The sequence below is a fragment of the Molossus molossus genome, unplaced genomic scaffold (genome assembly GCF_014108415.1).
Source record: "Molossus molossus isolate mMolMol1 unplaced genomic scaffold, mMolMol1.p scaffold_m16_p_15, whole genome shotgun sequence".
NCBI classification, from domain to species: domain Eukaryota; kingdom Metazoa; phylum Chordata; class Mammalia; order Chiroptera; family Molossidae; genus Molossus; species Molossus molossus.
In genome coordinates this window covers 13,161,875-13,177,138 of record NW_023425350.1, presented here as the reverse complement: position 1 = coordinate 13,177,138, position 15,264 = coordinate 13,161,875, and positions in this window count along the sequence as shown.

Here is a 15,264-nt window from a genome sequence, read left to right as displayed (position 1 = left end):
AAGATACAGAGAAGGCGGTAAATGTTGTTGAACGGCAATCTAGTTTACCACAGGGAGCAAACACATGAATATATCAAGTTAATCATACATATACTACTAGGAAAGGACATTTGAGTCTCATCTGCCTTCATCAGAAAGGTCCCAATGAAAGAAAAGTTGCTAATATGGCTGATGATTGTTCAAGCACTATTTGCTTCCCAAGGTAGACAGACCTGGATAGAGCCTGTCCTTGGGGAAGCACCAGCTCTTGTCCCGCTCTCTCTAGTCTGCAGTACTTGATAGGATTGAAACCATCGCCTTTTCTCCTTGCTTGGGTCTTCCTTTCTCTGTGTGTCCATGAAGGCAGCAGTCGGAGGCCAAGCTTGAGTTCACGGTGGTGGAGAGAGGCCTCCGTCTTCTAACCCAGGTTTTAGGAGAGCTCAGCTCGGGGTGTGGCCATTCTTTGAGCTCATAGCAGAATAGTACTTTGTATCCCACTTGGCTCCAGTTCCTTGATCCCATCTTCATCAGAATCCCATTGGGGAGAAGCATTGATCAGTAGGATTCATATAATTCTTTTTTTCTTTTTGGACTCTTGCCTTGATACCATCAGTGCATATTCATGAAGCATGCCAATGAAAGCATGCACACATCTTATGGATCACAGAGGAAAACAACATGGCCAGGTAGGCAAGGCAGGGAAGGATGATGTCTAGGTCCTGAAGAGAGGGAGAAAGGAGTAGGGTAGAAGAAACACCAAACCCAGAAAGAGCATAGCACCCCTCGGTGAACGACATGTGAATATGATGGATTCAGAGCAAAGGTGTTTTGGTGGGATTTGTCAAAAACCAAAGCAGAAAAGGCCAGGTTATTAAAGGCTGCTAGATAATAAAAATCTTAAACCTCCATTTTTTTATTTCTGAATCTCTAGTACTTATTCTGCTGCCTACGACAAAATAGACGATCATTGTTTAGGGAATGAATGGGTTAATGAATGAATAACAAGTATGATGTGTATAAGTTATTAAAATATGTTGGTGTTAGATTATGATATCTCTATAAGAATACAATAGCATAAATTACTATTGTTATACCATTGTAAAGATGGGAAAACTAAGGTTTAGAGATATTAAGAGTTTGATGTATTGTGCATCTTTTAAGATATCTTTGGCTCAAGTAAAGGTATATTTGTTGTGAGTTAATGGGGGGGCGGATATATATATATAGTAGGCTCTGCCCCCAGGTCCTGGCTCAAAGCTCCTCAAACCAACACATGACTACTAAAACCCTTGTTCTATTGAGGTGACATTGTGGATGGCTCCTGGATGGGGACTGGTCATAACAAAGACCAAGCCACGATTAGATACTTGGTTCCTTCTCCAGAGAGGGGAGAGGGAAAATGAGTTAATAATTAGCCGTGCCAGAGTGAAGAATGCTCCATAAAATCCCAATAGCAGGGGCTTCGGAAAGCTTGCAGATCGAAGCATTTCTCTAAGTTCTCTGAGTCACTCTAGCAAATGAATCAAACCCCAGGAGGGGAGGTCATTGGAACTTCAGATCTACAGCCGACTGATGGTGACCTGGGCTGACGACTGTCATCTAAAATGGGTGTTTGTGTGTGAGGGGGAGTGTCGTGAGACTGAATCCTTCACCGGTGGGATGGAGCTGACAATACCACGCTATCTCTGGATAGATAGTGTCAGAAGTGAGTTGATACACTTGTTTAAAAATGTTTTTAATAATGATGAAAAGGAAGGAGCATTATTATTTCTTGTAAAAAGAGTGATTGGTTCATTTTTTAGTTCAGTAATATTATTCAGGCCCCCAGGCCCTTTCTGCTCTTCCACTCTTGGCCCTTGTGTTTTCTCCTGTGGTTACAAAGTGACTGCCACAGCCCCAGACATCACAGGAAAGGTTGACAGTATCAGCTGACAAAAGCAGAAACCTCTCTCTCCACCTGTCCTTTTTAAGAAGGAAATTTAGGGAAATATCTCAATAGGCTCATTGGTATGGCCACGAGGACATGCTCTACCTGTCGATAGAAAACAGAGAGTCCCATTGCTCTGTTGATGGTGTTGGATGAAACTTGGGGTGACGGCAAGTGGAGAAGTGTGAAGTAAGGTGTAAAGGGACTAAAACGAAAACAGGACAGTGAGTTGAGCAATTTACAGGGGCCAGTGTTGAATCTGAATTCTGGGTGACCGAAGGAATTTTTAAATTTTGAAACTTAGTCTTTGTATTCCTCTGGTCTATATTCCCTGTTCTCCCAATTCCTCCCTAAACACTGAAGCATGTACAAATTCAAAAGGCTTGTTTTGGAGAGAAAGTCAAGAAAGTCAAAAGAGATTCTATTCCCTGACCTCAGTTGGTTTAAGCTCAGAATTTAGGTTAATATTGGGGGAGATTTAGAGTTCACTCCTTACAGGAACTTAAAGGTTAAGCCCTGAGATTTATCAGAAATCTTGAGAAAGACATCGGAGTTCCATCGGATATGAGAGAGAGTCTGGGGATGGTTTTATTTAATTTTCAAAACACAGGAAGGCCTCAGATGACATATAAAATGTTGCATTAAGTATTCCTAAATGTCAGTCTTTGCTGGTATTTCTGATAATTCCCTATGTATAAATTCTCATAAGAGCAATTACTGGTCAGAGGTTGTGGCCATGTATAAAGCCTTTGAAATGCGTTGCCAAGTGCGGTGACGGTCTCCAGGCCGGTTCCTTTGCCCGTGCTGGAGGGGAATGTGCTCTTGCAGGATCCCTGTGGCTGAGGTTTTCAGTGCCTCTGCACTGACCCTGACGAAGTGCCCATCTTTTCTTCCGGAAATCTCTGCCCACCTCCAGCCTCAGCCATTATGCATAGTCTGGGTGTTTTTTCATTGTGTCTACTGCCCAGAAGAGGCAGAAACATGTGTGGGAAGGAGGAAGGAAGGAATGTGACATGAACGAGGTTCCAGGATGTTCTGTGGCTAAGAGAGGTAGAAATAACAAGTGGCTGAGTCTCAAAGGAAATGAGAACCCTTTTCTTGAGAACCTGAATTTCTGAGAAGGATCTCAAAGGTTCAGATATCTTATCGCCAAAATTGAGATTGGGTGCTGTCTCTGGAGGATCTTCCAATTTCATCGTTGTCCCCCACGTCCCATCACCTCCACCGCCTGTGAACACACACAGACACACACCCCACGCACACCCCTCACTCCGGTGTCACTGGCTTTAGGTGCAAAGTTATTACCTGGCCCTGAAAAATGCAAAGTGTATAGCAGGATTTCCTCAATGCTCACTTCTGAGTAGCTTTGAAGGTAGGACCCCAATGGCAAAGGGTTGGATGCAGTGTTTCTTCCTCACTGACCAGCATTCCCTCTTTAGGAGGAATCCATCTTTGCGTTTGGCCCCTGAGTTAGAGGAGACAGACCCACTCAGAGCCACCTGCACTGGAGGCCTGGGCTCCTGGGGGTCCAGGGACAGCTAAGAGGGACGGCACTAGGACGTTTCACTACCCAGGTGGCATTTGGCTTCCTTGCAGCACCTGCCGCCCACGAGTGCTGTGTGCATCTCGGGGACAGAGCAGGGCAGGAGAGGTGCTGCCGGACGCCCGATGACTGTGGCCCTTCCACAGGGAGTCCTAGCTTACAGTCCGGAATACCCTCCGGAGGAAGTGCTCCAAGCTCCAAAACCCAGTTTGCCTAAATTCATTTCATATGTGTGAACGAGTTTTGTGGATTATCAAACATAGGTGTCGCTACGGGGATAAAGGCACTGTCGCCATCATCGCCATCATCATCGTCTCCATTTTCCTCAGCATCCCAGGCGCCCGGTGTTGATTCGCTCAGCATCCTCAGCTCTAGTCCTCAGCCCCCAGGATGAGGGAGCGTGAGGGGGATTTTCTCTCCGTGCACTCGTCATCCCAGTGTGTCTAGGAGGCCCAAGCAGGCCATCAACACGTATGAACCAGGTAATGAATGAATGCACGCTCGGATGAAGAGTAGAATGCCATCATTATTCATGCAAAGTGCTTCTTTTGTTTCATTTAATTTTAATGATTTTCCTTTGCCACGCGGTTCCCCGTTGCCTCAGCATCTCTCCAGAGTAGTTGGCCAATGTCCTCCAGACTCAATTTCCATATTTGGTTAGATACCTGAATAGCCTTAAAAAACCATTCTGTGCATTTCAATTCATCCACATAGATAAAAAAAATCTCTTACTTTATACCCGCATGTTATTCTGTGTAAAACTAGTTGACAGTTTCCGACGGTTGCAGAGTGTGTTCGCGGTCTTAGATCGCGTTTCATGTATCCATTCTCCAGCCGTGGGCGTCGACATTGCCTCATTTTCTTGCTGTTCCAAGTCATGTGGTTGTGGCCATCCTTGACATTGTCTCCCTGTGGCTTGTGGGAGGGCTTCGTTGGGATATCCACTCAGGGACGGGATGATGGTGGGATCGTGGTTTATATGTATGTTTAATTTCACTAAATTTTACCAGATTCTCTCCAGAAAGGCACCAGTCATGCATGGATATTCTAGTTCCAACATTTAATTTTTGCTTATCAGATCATGGCAAAGTGACACTTGCTGATGACTTCTGAGTGTAGCATTTATTATTAGCTTTTTGGATCCCCTCTGAGTGCTTATTTGTATTTTTTTGGTCTATATTATATTGGACTTTTTTTTTTTTTTTAAGATGGTTTATAGAAATTCTTTATATATCCAGATAATGATTCCTTATTAATATCTTTTTCCAGGCTGCACGTAGTGCTGCCTTTGCACTGCGTGACATTTGAGGTATAGTAACCCCTTTTCTGTTTCGTTCCGCATGACTTGCATAGTTGGAGTCTTGTTTACTAGAGCATTTCTACTACGAGGTAAACCCCTGTCCAACTGGAGGTAAATAGATATTCTACTACATTTTCTTTGTTAACTGAATGCTACTACCTTTCACAATCTATTTAAAATTTTTTTCCTCTATTTATTTTTAGAGAGAGGAAGTGAGAGGGAGAGAGAGAGAAACATTGATAAAAGAGAACATCGATTGGCCACCTCCTGCATGCCCCCTATTGGGAATTGGACCCATAACCTGGGCATGTGCCCTGACCGAGAGTCGAACCAGCGACCTCTTGGTGCATGGGTCAAGCTCAACCACTGAGCCACACCGGCCGGATGCAATCTAGTTTTTGTTTAATCCACATATATATCTGCACTTGGTATATGACAGCATCACAAACCCAGTGGAAGAATGATCATTTAGTGAAGTTCTGAGAAAGGTTAGCTTCTTATTATATAAGAGAATTAACTCTGAGCAGATTAAAGACAGTCTCCCTCTTGGCACATACTCTTATTTTCTGCTGTTGGTTGTTCCATTTTTTGTCCTTTTTTTTTTCTTCTAGTAGTACATGTTGTTTTCAGAGACTCGCTTTTCTCTATAAGCTCCCCTTTAATATTTTAGGGAGCATCCGCTGCATGGGCTAACGATGCCATCCGCTGCAGAAGCAAACCTTACATCCAAACTGTCCCTGAGCTGAGTTCCGGGCTGTGGAGGCTCCGGCATCCGCGCGTGCGCTCAGCCGTCCCTCATACCGTTCCCAGAGAACTCCCTGGGCCTCCCTGTTCAGCGCATCCTCCTCGGTGCTACTGCTGTGTGCAGGGCAGGCACCGATAGCTTTGTCTCGGCGCAAGCCAGAAGACATGCTGGGGCCACCTTGAAACTCAGATGATATGCCAAGTGTCTCCCCAATGGAGCCCCGGCCTGCACGACTCCAGGCCACTGCCCAAACTCAATCATCAATTTTCTGTGCGCCCACACAATTCAGACACATTTTTCCTAGTATTAGAGCAGCCCTCTTAAACACACAAACCTGCTTTCTCTTCTGGGCTTCATGGTTAGATGGTACGTGTCAGGTGGGACACGGGGCAATGGAAGTCTGTCGGAAGCCTGTCCTTCGTCGTCTCGTGCTGGAGATCCGTGCATGTCAAGCATAATTGTGAGTTGTTTTGTGAGCTTTTATTTTTTAAATTCTCACCAAAGGATGTTTTTTCATTTATCTTCAGACAGAGTGAGAGAGAGAGAGAGGGGGGGGGAGAGGAACATTGATGTGAGAGAGATGCACTGATGGGTCGCCTCTCACAGAACCCTGACTACAGTTGGGGACCAAACCACAACCAAGGTATGTGTCCCCGACTGGAGCCCAACCTGAGACTCTCAGGTCCGTGGGCCAGCACTCTAACTGCGGAGCCACATCGGTCAGGGCCAGCAGTTAGTATATTGAATTGTTTTCTTCAGATTGCATTTGTCATTTTGTGAGTTAAAAAAAAATAACTTCCAATATTTAGTCTTACTTGTTGGCACACACATTATAGCCACAGGTTTGTTGACAATAATAATGTCAAAGATAAGAGTGATCTCTATGTGCCGGTGATCATTCATTTGATCTTCCAACGTCTTAGTAAGGGCAACCGAGACTGTTTTATTTTACAATTCGAGAAACTAGGGTAAAGTCGCAAGTTGCATAGTAAAGTTACCACAGGTGTTGGTGGCACTTCCTGGGACACGGTGTGGACGGACGTCTCTGGGGAGAGCCTGAGGCTCGGTGACGAATGTCAGTGTCTCCTGTTGGTGCTGCAGGCATCCTGGATCGAGTTTCAGGGTGGGGACGACTCCACATTCAGCTTTTCAAGAGGAAGGAGCAGCCTCTGCCCACCGTGCCCCCTTTGACAGTTAGATGTGGGGGAAAGAGTCTAAAATGAAAATCCGGAGACCTGGCCTCCAGCCCTGGGCACACGACCACTGCCTGTGCGACGTGGGGCTCCTGTCCTGCCTTCCCTCGGCCCCAGGTTTCCAACCTGTGGATGTGGACGCTGGCTGGATACATCTCCCCTTCACTCAGCTCCAAAAAGTTTGAGTTTGGGGATTGGGGGTGAGGGATTCAAGCAGTCTCCCGTCCCTGACGTCCATGCGGAGGAAATGATTCCCTTCCTTATCAGACAGGAGTCTCAGCACCCAAGGTCCGAAAGGGCCTTTAGAGACGATGTAGGTGGGTGCCAGGGCTGGGGTTCCTTTCGCAGTTGTGTGTCTAGCGATGCATTAGCAGCAAACACCTTTTCCAGCATATTCCTAGGTTTTCCATGGACGGTGCACACAGGGCCTGTTCGCCCCGAGGGTTTTCCTGTCTTCAGAGCACACCGGCCCCAACGCCTTTCCCTTCTCCCCGTCTGCCTCCCCCCTTTGTCGCCGCCCTGCGGTTTCCAGAGGGAACCTTGGCACGAAGCAGAAGGTGCTCACAGAACAGTGACCTGTGATGTGCTCCTGGGGCCCATATGTGTGCACATAAGCCATCATGATCAACTCTCTCAACACCTGGACCGATTTCCACCTTTGAAATCCAGGCACTTGTGAACCTTTCAAAGTCCCTTAGTTGTGAAAAGCGCTTGAATGGGGCTGGTGACCAGAGGATACTCGGCGCTGGATGGAAGGGTGAGAAGGAGCCAGGCAGAGAGCCTCTGGCCTTGTGGCTCAGCAGGGGACAGCCGGAGATTTGGCGTCCCATATTCTTCCCTTAGAGCTGGGCTCCCTGCAGTGGCCTGGGTGTCCGGTCCCTGCCTGGAGGCAGCTGAGAGGTGAAGAGATCTTTCCACTGGGCAGCAGACGCCAGTCCTCAGCAGTGTCCATTTTGACAAAGCAAACCAGGGGCTTGTCCTGAGAACCCGACAGCAGAGCTGCAGTCTCCTCCCTGGGCTCAGGCCTGCAGACTTTTTCTCCGAGTAATGAGAGCGCGCACGGCAGCCTCTCCGACAGTGCCAGCAGCCTGACACCTCCGCCCGGGATGGATTTTCCTCATTGATTCGGATCTCCTCCCGACTGTCTGTCTTGACTGCTTTGACATATCGAACACTGGAGAGTCCCTGAGTCATCCCTGAACATTTGGGGATCGTTTTTATTTTTATAAGACAGTAGAATCCAATGGAGTGATTTATACGTGGGCCGGAAGAGAGCGAAGAAGAAAAGATGCCAACGCGGTTTCATTCTGGGAATGAGCGCAGACTTGATGGCGATGAAAAGCCCCACCAAACCGGGGGGTCCCACCCCATCTTCAATAATGTCATCATTTTGTGAGGACGCGCGGAGTCGTGCAGAGAGGAGCAGTAACGAGGGAAGGCTTCCGCAGCCGTGACTTCGGCCGTGATGGATGAGAAAACACTACTGGAGGGAGAAAAGGAAAATGAATATTTATTAATGGAATAAAGTGTCGGGGGCTTAAAATCTAAGGAGATCCATCATTTCACATTCAAGGTTGGATGCATCCAAAACAGAAGGTTCAATACAATGGCCCCGTGGCTGAGCCGCAGACCAGAAAAATTCACTGGTGCTGCTGTTGTCTGGACCACGGGGGGCTTTCTGGAGATGGTGTTCCCATGGCAGCCCCCACGAACATCACCTGAGCAGGGCAACCTGAGTTGTCACCCAAGGATTCTACGACAACAGTCGACTTCACATTTTAGGACACCCGGGGCTCTGTGGCCCGGCCATTCACCCAGAAATTAATATTTCATGCCTGCATACTTTCTCTGTATAAGGTAGTTATGCTCCCTGTGCTGACAGCTGGGGAATCATTAGTAAGATTTTTCTGTACCATGACTCCATCAGTTTCCCCTTGAACCTTATAAGGGCGACATTTAGCCAGCCAAGGGCACCTCTTCAAATCCCGCGTGTTTTCTCCCCGCAGAGCCCTTTCCCTGCGCGTGCTCTCTCTAGGTTGGTCATTCTGAGTCAAGACTCAGAGAAGACCGTTTCTTTTTGGTGAAATGTTACTCACCTGACCATACCATCTTTAAGAAAAATTGAAAATTGGAACCCCGAAGAAGGCATTTGCGATCTTGTGTGTGATGCTCTTATTTGTCTGTGTAAGCAGTGCGTTCAGACAATTAACAACAGTGATATTGTGGCTTGCTGTTTTGACAGGGAAGGAGAAATTGACTGATGGCATTTAACTGCCTGATTTAACTTAGGGGTTTGCATTTAAACGGGAAGTTTCAGTGTGTAGACCTCAGCTAATGGTGGCCCCCAAGCGTGTTACCCCTCTCGAGCTAACCATACGCACACAAGGTCCTCTGCTCCCAGGCTCTATCCCAAGCCTTTAGCATAGAACATGGCCGTGCTGGTTTACTGGTCCTATGAATCCACCGATGCTAAGTTTTTGAGATCACTGTCCTGATAGACAGTCTGGGTCTTTAGACTGTGACATCCATGTTATTTCTGGATTTGACTATTTCCAGGTGGCAAATCTTGGAGCAGAGGCCGGCTATTATTGATCTGCTGTGTATGCTGTATATGAAGAAAAGTTGCTATTCTGTTAGACAGTGTGTTGCAATTTATTCGAAATCATTGATTCTACCAAATCCTTAGCAATAAATGTGGATGAGGTATCTCTCTCTGTTGGCCATCTTTGGGAGAAGACCAAGCAAGTGTGAATTGTATTGTTAGTTCTTTTATATCATGTATATTCCCACCTCCCAAGAGAGACTGAGCATTGTGGACTTTGGGAAAAGGATGGACCTAAAGTAGGTACCTGGTTGCCCTGGCCGGTTTGGCTCAGTGGTTAGAGCATCGGCCTGCAGACCAGAGAGTCCCAGGTTCGGTTCCCATGAAGGGCATGTACCTTGGTTGCAGTTTGTCCCCAGGCCCTGGTTGAGGTCATGTGGGTGGCAGCCATTCAATGTGTCTCTCTCGCATCGATGCTTCTCTCTCTCTCTCTCTTTCTCCCTCTCTCCCTCCTGCTCCATCTGAAGATAACTGCAAAAATGTCCTTGGGTGAGGATTAAATAAATAAATAAATAAATATAAAGTAGGTGCCCAGCAAATACTTGATGAATTAACTAGTTATTAATTATAATGAATTCATTATTGGGACGAGAAGCAATATTGAAATGTATTTGTTCTGTCTGAGAGGGAAGATTGAGATTTACCGATAATTATGTAGCAAAGGTCGGAAGGCATGTGTTTTGGGAGACGGCAAATCTCGAAGGATCGAGTTGAAAAGGTTCTCAGCTGAACGAGAAGGTGGACGCCCTCTGTGGAGAGCTGGGTGAGATGGTTATGGACAGGGTGTTGGGCAAGTGGGAAGGATGCAGAGAGACGAAGCCGGCAAACAGCAGTCGTGAGGGGCAAGATCCAGGGGTCCCGGTCCTTTCTGGGTAAAGACTCACTACTGTAGCCTATGAACAACGAGCAGCCATGAGACCACATTGAGCGCACACAGCATGATCAGATGTGAATTTTAGAAAGATTACTTGGACAATTACAGATCGAATGGGAGATGGCAATAGTAGAAGAAGACAAAAAATAGTTGAGAACTATTTTTGTAAGCCCAGAGCCAAGGCAGTAATCATACTGTTGTTCTATTATGTTACAGCAAAATATAAGCCAAAATCGTGACCCTAGTGCCATAGGTTGAATTGTGTCTCCAAATTCATATGGCGAAGCGCTAACTCCCAGGACTTCGAAATGTGACTGTGGAGATATGGCCTATAAAGAGGTAATTAAGTGAAAATGAGGCTGTTAGGGTGGGCTCCCATCTGGTCTGACGGGCGTCTGTATCAAAAGAGGAAGTTAGGGCGTCAGAGAGCTCCGGAGGGGCGCAGGTGCAGAGACAGGGCCACGTGAGGCTGACGCAAGGAGGAGGCAGCCCCTGCAAGCCAAGGACAGGGCCTCGGGAGAAACCAAGCCTGCTGTCACCTCGATCTTGGACTTTCAGCCTCTAGAACTGTGAGACAAGACGTATTTGCTGTTCACGCCACCCGGCTGTGGTATTTGGTTATGGTAGCTGTGTTAGAATTCTCTAGAGAAACAGCCAATAGGATGTGCTTGCGTTAGTGTTTGTTTAAGGAACTGGCTGACACAACTCTGAAGGCTCAGAAGTCCATGCAGCGGGTCAGCTGGTGACTGAGAACTGATGACACAAGTTCCAGTCCAAAACCCAGAGCAGGCATAAGCCCCAGCACACACCAATGTTTTCGTTCAAGTTCAAAGCAGGAATAAACTGATCTCTGAGCTCAACAGCCAGGCGGAAGGAGCAGCCTCTTACTAGAGAGTCAGCCTTTGTCTTCTACTCAGGCCTGCCACTGATGGGGTGAAGGCCCCCCACATGAGGGGGCAATCCTCTTTACTCTGTCTGCGGATTCAAATGGTAATCTTATTCAAAAACACCCTCCTACGCACACCCAGAGTAACTTTGACCCAATAGCTGGGCACCCGTGCACAGTCAAGCAGACATATAAAATTAACCATCACAGCGGTTCTACAAACAAATACAGGTAATAATCACCAAAGAATGCATAAGAGGAGATGGGTTTGAGAAATATTTAAAGTGGAATCATAAGGACTTGGCGACTGATCAGAGGTGAGGATTAAAGCGGAGTGATGAGTCCGTGATATCTTCAGTGTTTCTACCACAGATAATGCAGTGGGTGATGTGCAGGGTGAATACAATGTGCGCATGCGCGCGCGCGCACACACACACACACACACACACACACACACACACACACACAAATGCAAACATATCTATGCATGAAAGTTAAGGGGTAAATTGAACTTCATCACTTACCCAGAGTTCATCACTCTTGTAGCTCTTAGGAACAAAGCTGTTAAGCTGTAAATGACGATCTGTGCAAATTAATAATAAAAGCAAAGATGATGTCTTTAACTCATAGGAGAGACCTTGAGATATTTAATCAGAACCTTGTAACTCATTTTGTATCAGTATTTTTCCTCCCCAAGCCCATATCGATGAGAAGTACCATACTGATTTACATACAGAGGAGAGTTTAGTCAGGTGGAGGGACCATAAATAGAGACGACTTTAAAAGCTTAGTTTTGAGGGAAGAAAGAAATCAATAGGGAATAGAACATGAACTGGAAGGCATAAAGACTTGGGGCCGTTTAGACAAAGAACAAGTAGACACACACTCCGTGGTCCTGAGGTCACTGGTGTTTGGTAACTGAGTCATCAGTAAAAGGTTACATATGATGGTCACATCTATGACTTAACTAGGCAGAGAAATAATGGGTAGGTTTTAGAAGTAATCAAAATATACTCAAGTTTTTCCTGGGTGGATAGCTTAGTTGGTTAGTGTGTTGTCCCGATACACCATGGTTGTGGGTTTGATCCCTGGTCAGGGCACATACAAGAATCAGCCAATGAATGCAAAATGAGACAACAAATTGATGTCTCTCTATATAAAACCGATAAATTAATAAACAAATTAAAAAATGCAGTCAGCCAGATTGTGGTGTTACAGCCATTGGCAGGGGGGTGAACATGTCGGCCGGAGTGTCCTCGTTGGGCAAAGGAGCCAGAGTGGGGTCAGTGAGACAGCAGAGCCCCTTCCGCACGCAGCTCCGCCTGGGGCCCGGAACTCCTCCAGAGGCCGATGCCTCTCCTGCTGCACCTGCCTGTGAGGCGCTAACCTGCAGGGTGTCCGCCCTGAATGGCCTGCACCGACGGTCTCCCAGCCTCAACACGCAGGCGAGAGGGGGATACAAACAGCCTGTCCTCCAAGGCTTTGCTTTTCCCTGTTATTTCAAAAGATGCAACCTTCCTCGGCAGTGCATTTGCTCTTCAGGTGTCTCCTGGGTGGAATGAACTGGTTGGAAGAAGGGTGGACACTTGCCTGTGGAGATTGATGGCTTCGTCTCTAGAAGCCATCGGCCTTGTGCGCTGCAAGGGACCGCTCCCTCTTCGGTCTTTAATCTGTTAGTACAATCGCAAGTGAAAACTCACCAAGAATTGCATTACAAGCCATTTTCGGGTAGACCTTACAGGTGATACAGAGAGGCTGGTTCTGCATAGGCTGCTGACTCAGCCTTTTGCAAAATAAATGCATCCTTGATTAAAGGCCTAGGTGAGTGGGGAGGGGAGGGGGCAGGGAGAAAAGGTAGGGGAGAGGTGAGCAGATATAAATTCAGGGTGCACCATTTGTCTAGTTAATAGAAAAGACAATAGCAATATTTGTAAGAATTTGTCTCAGCAAATTGTGTACGTATATATACGAAGGTATTTACCGCATGAGTGAGCCGTGAAGCCGATCTGGCCCTAGTTGAACCTTCAGATGACAGCAGCGTGGGCTGACCTTGCTTGCAAGAGACTTTAAACAGACGATCAGGCTAAAGCACACCTGGATTCCTGACCTACAGACACCGTAAGACAATCCATGTGTGTTGTCTTACATTGCTAAGTTCTGCAGTAATCTGTTACATAGCAACAGATGATTAGTGTACCCTGAGATTTGGGGTAAGCATGACTTAAGTTATGAGCTAAGTCAATTACAGCAAAGAGGTTTCTGTTGATACTAAGTGTACTCACATGAGAACTATTCTCCCCATCTAACACCCCTACCCCTCACTTTCTTAGGAGTGTACATGGCCCAGGACAGGTTGTTATGTGAAATCTGTTTACTCAGGTTGAAGATGAAAAATAATGGTTAAAGATTTTATTTCAAATACTCCTTTGGTTATGTATTGATCCTAATCTTTTCTTTTTTCCTGGGCAGGGGGCTGGTGGTAAGAAAATAGGTCTAGCTCTGGTCTGTGTGGCTCAGTGGTTAGAGTGTCGGCCGTTGCACCAAAGGGTTGTAGGTTCAATTCTGGGTCATTCAATCCCTGGCCCTCGTGGGGGCACGTGTGAGAAGCAACCAATCAATGTGTCTCTCTCACATCAATGTTTCTCTCTACCCCTCCCTCCCTTCCTACCTTCCACTCTCTATAAAAACATTAATGGACCCTGGCTGGTTTGGCTCAGCGGTTAGAGCGTTGGCCTGTGGTTTGGAGAGAAGCAGGTTTGGTTCCTGCTAAGGGCACGTACTTCAGTTGCAGTTTGTCCCCAGCCCTGGTTGGGCCATGTGGGTGGCAACCACTCGATGTGTCCCTTTCACGTCAATGTTTCTTTCTCTCTCTTCCTCCCACTCTATCTGAACATAATATCGAAAAATGTCCTCAGGTGAGGATAAAAAAAAAAAATGATAAATATCCTTGGGTAAGGGTTGACAAAAAAAAAAAAAAGAAATTAGGCCTAGCCATTAACAGCAAACGGTACCCAAAGCTGATAAAGAATCAGTTAAGCCACACTTACCAGCCCATTGAGAGACATCAGGTTATATAAACCACTAACATGAATTAGCCCTGTGATGATAGAAAAAATACAAGTTGAATCATACCAGAAACGTTGTATTTTGTTTCCACATCTCAATATCACAAATCCTTCTTGGCACCTTTCCTGCTTGGGGCCGAGGGTGGCCAGCGACCCCGAGGCTGTGCTGGCCATCACGCCGCGTGTTTATTACTCTTCAGACCCAGACGGCAGTGCCAGGCCTCGGAGCTCTGGAGAGATGAGTGCAGACTTCCGGCCAGAAAACGACTCTCATGCCACCGGGACGGGGCTGCCTCCGGCATCTACCTTTTTTCCTCTCTTTTCTTTACTTCCGTATAAATGGTGTGCTTTTTTCCCTCCTGGGCTGAGAATACTGATGTCCTACTCACTCTAGAAAATGTAATCTAGAATCCTGCTGTCCAATAGATAAACAAAGCCCCAAGTGCTAACCCCACATGTAATGTTACATTTTCTAGTAGCTACAATTAAAAAAGAAACAGCAGTTGCCCTGACTGGTTTGGCTCAGCAGTTGGAGCATTGGCCTGCAGTCCGGAGAGACCCGGGTTCGGTTCCCGCTAAGGGCGCGTACCTCGGTTGCAGTTTGTTCCTGGCCTTGGTTGGTCATCATGTGGGTGGCAGCCACTCGATGTGTCCCTTTCACGTCGATGTTTCTCTCTCTCTCCCTTCCACTCTATCTGAACAAAAAATGTCCTCGGGTGAGGATAAAAAAAAGAAAAAGGAAACAGCTGAGCCATGACTTGATAGCTCAGATGGTTAGAGTGTTATTCTCTGTGCCAAAAGGTTGTGGGTTTGAGCGGTCGGGGCACAGACTGATGGCAACAGATAGAGGTTTCTCTCTCACATGGATGTTTCTCTCTTTCTCTCTAAAAATCACTAAAAACATATCCTCGAGTGAGGATTACAAACAACATTCTTTAATTCTTGGAAAAAAGAAACAATTGAAGTTAATATTGACAATACATTTTCTTTGACCCAATGTATCCAGTGTTTACCACTTCAACATGCAATCGATATAAAAGTTACCAGTAAGACAGTCTACATTCTTTTTTTCATGCTACATCTCCAGCATTCAGTGCAGGTTTTATTGCTCTAGGGAACATCTTAATCCATACTACCCAAATTTTAAGTG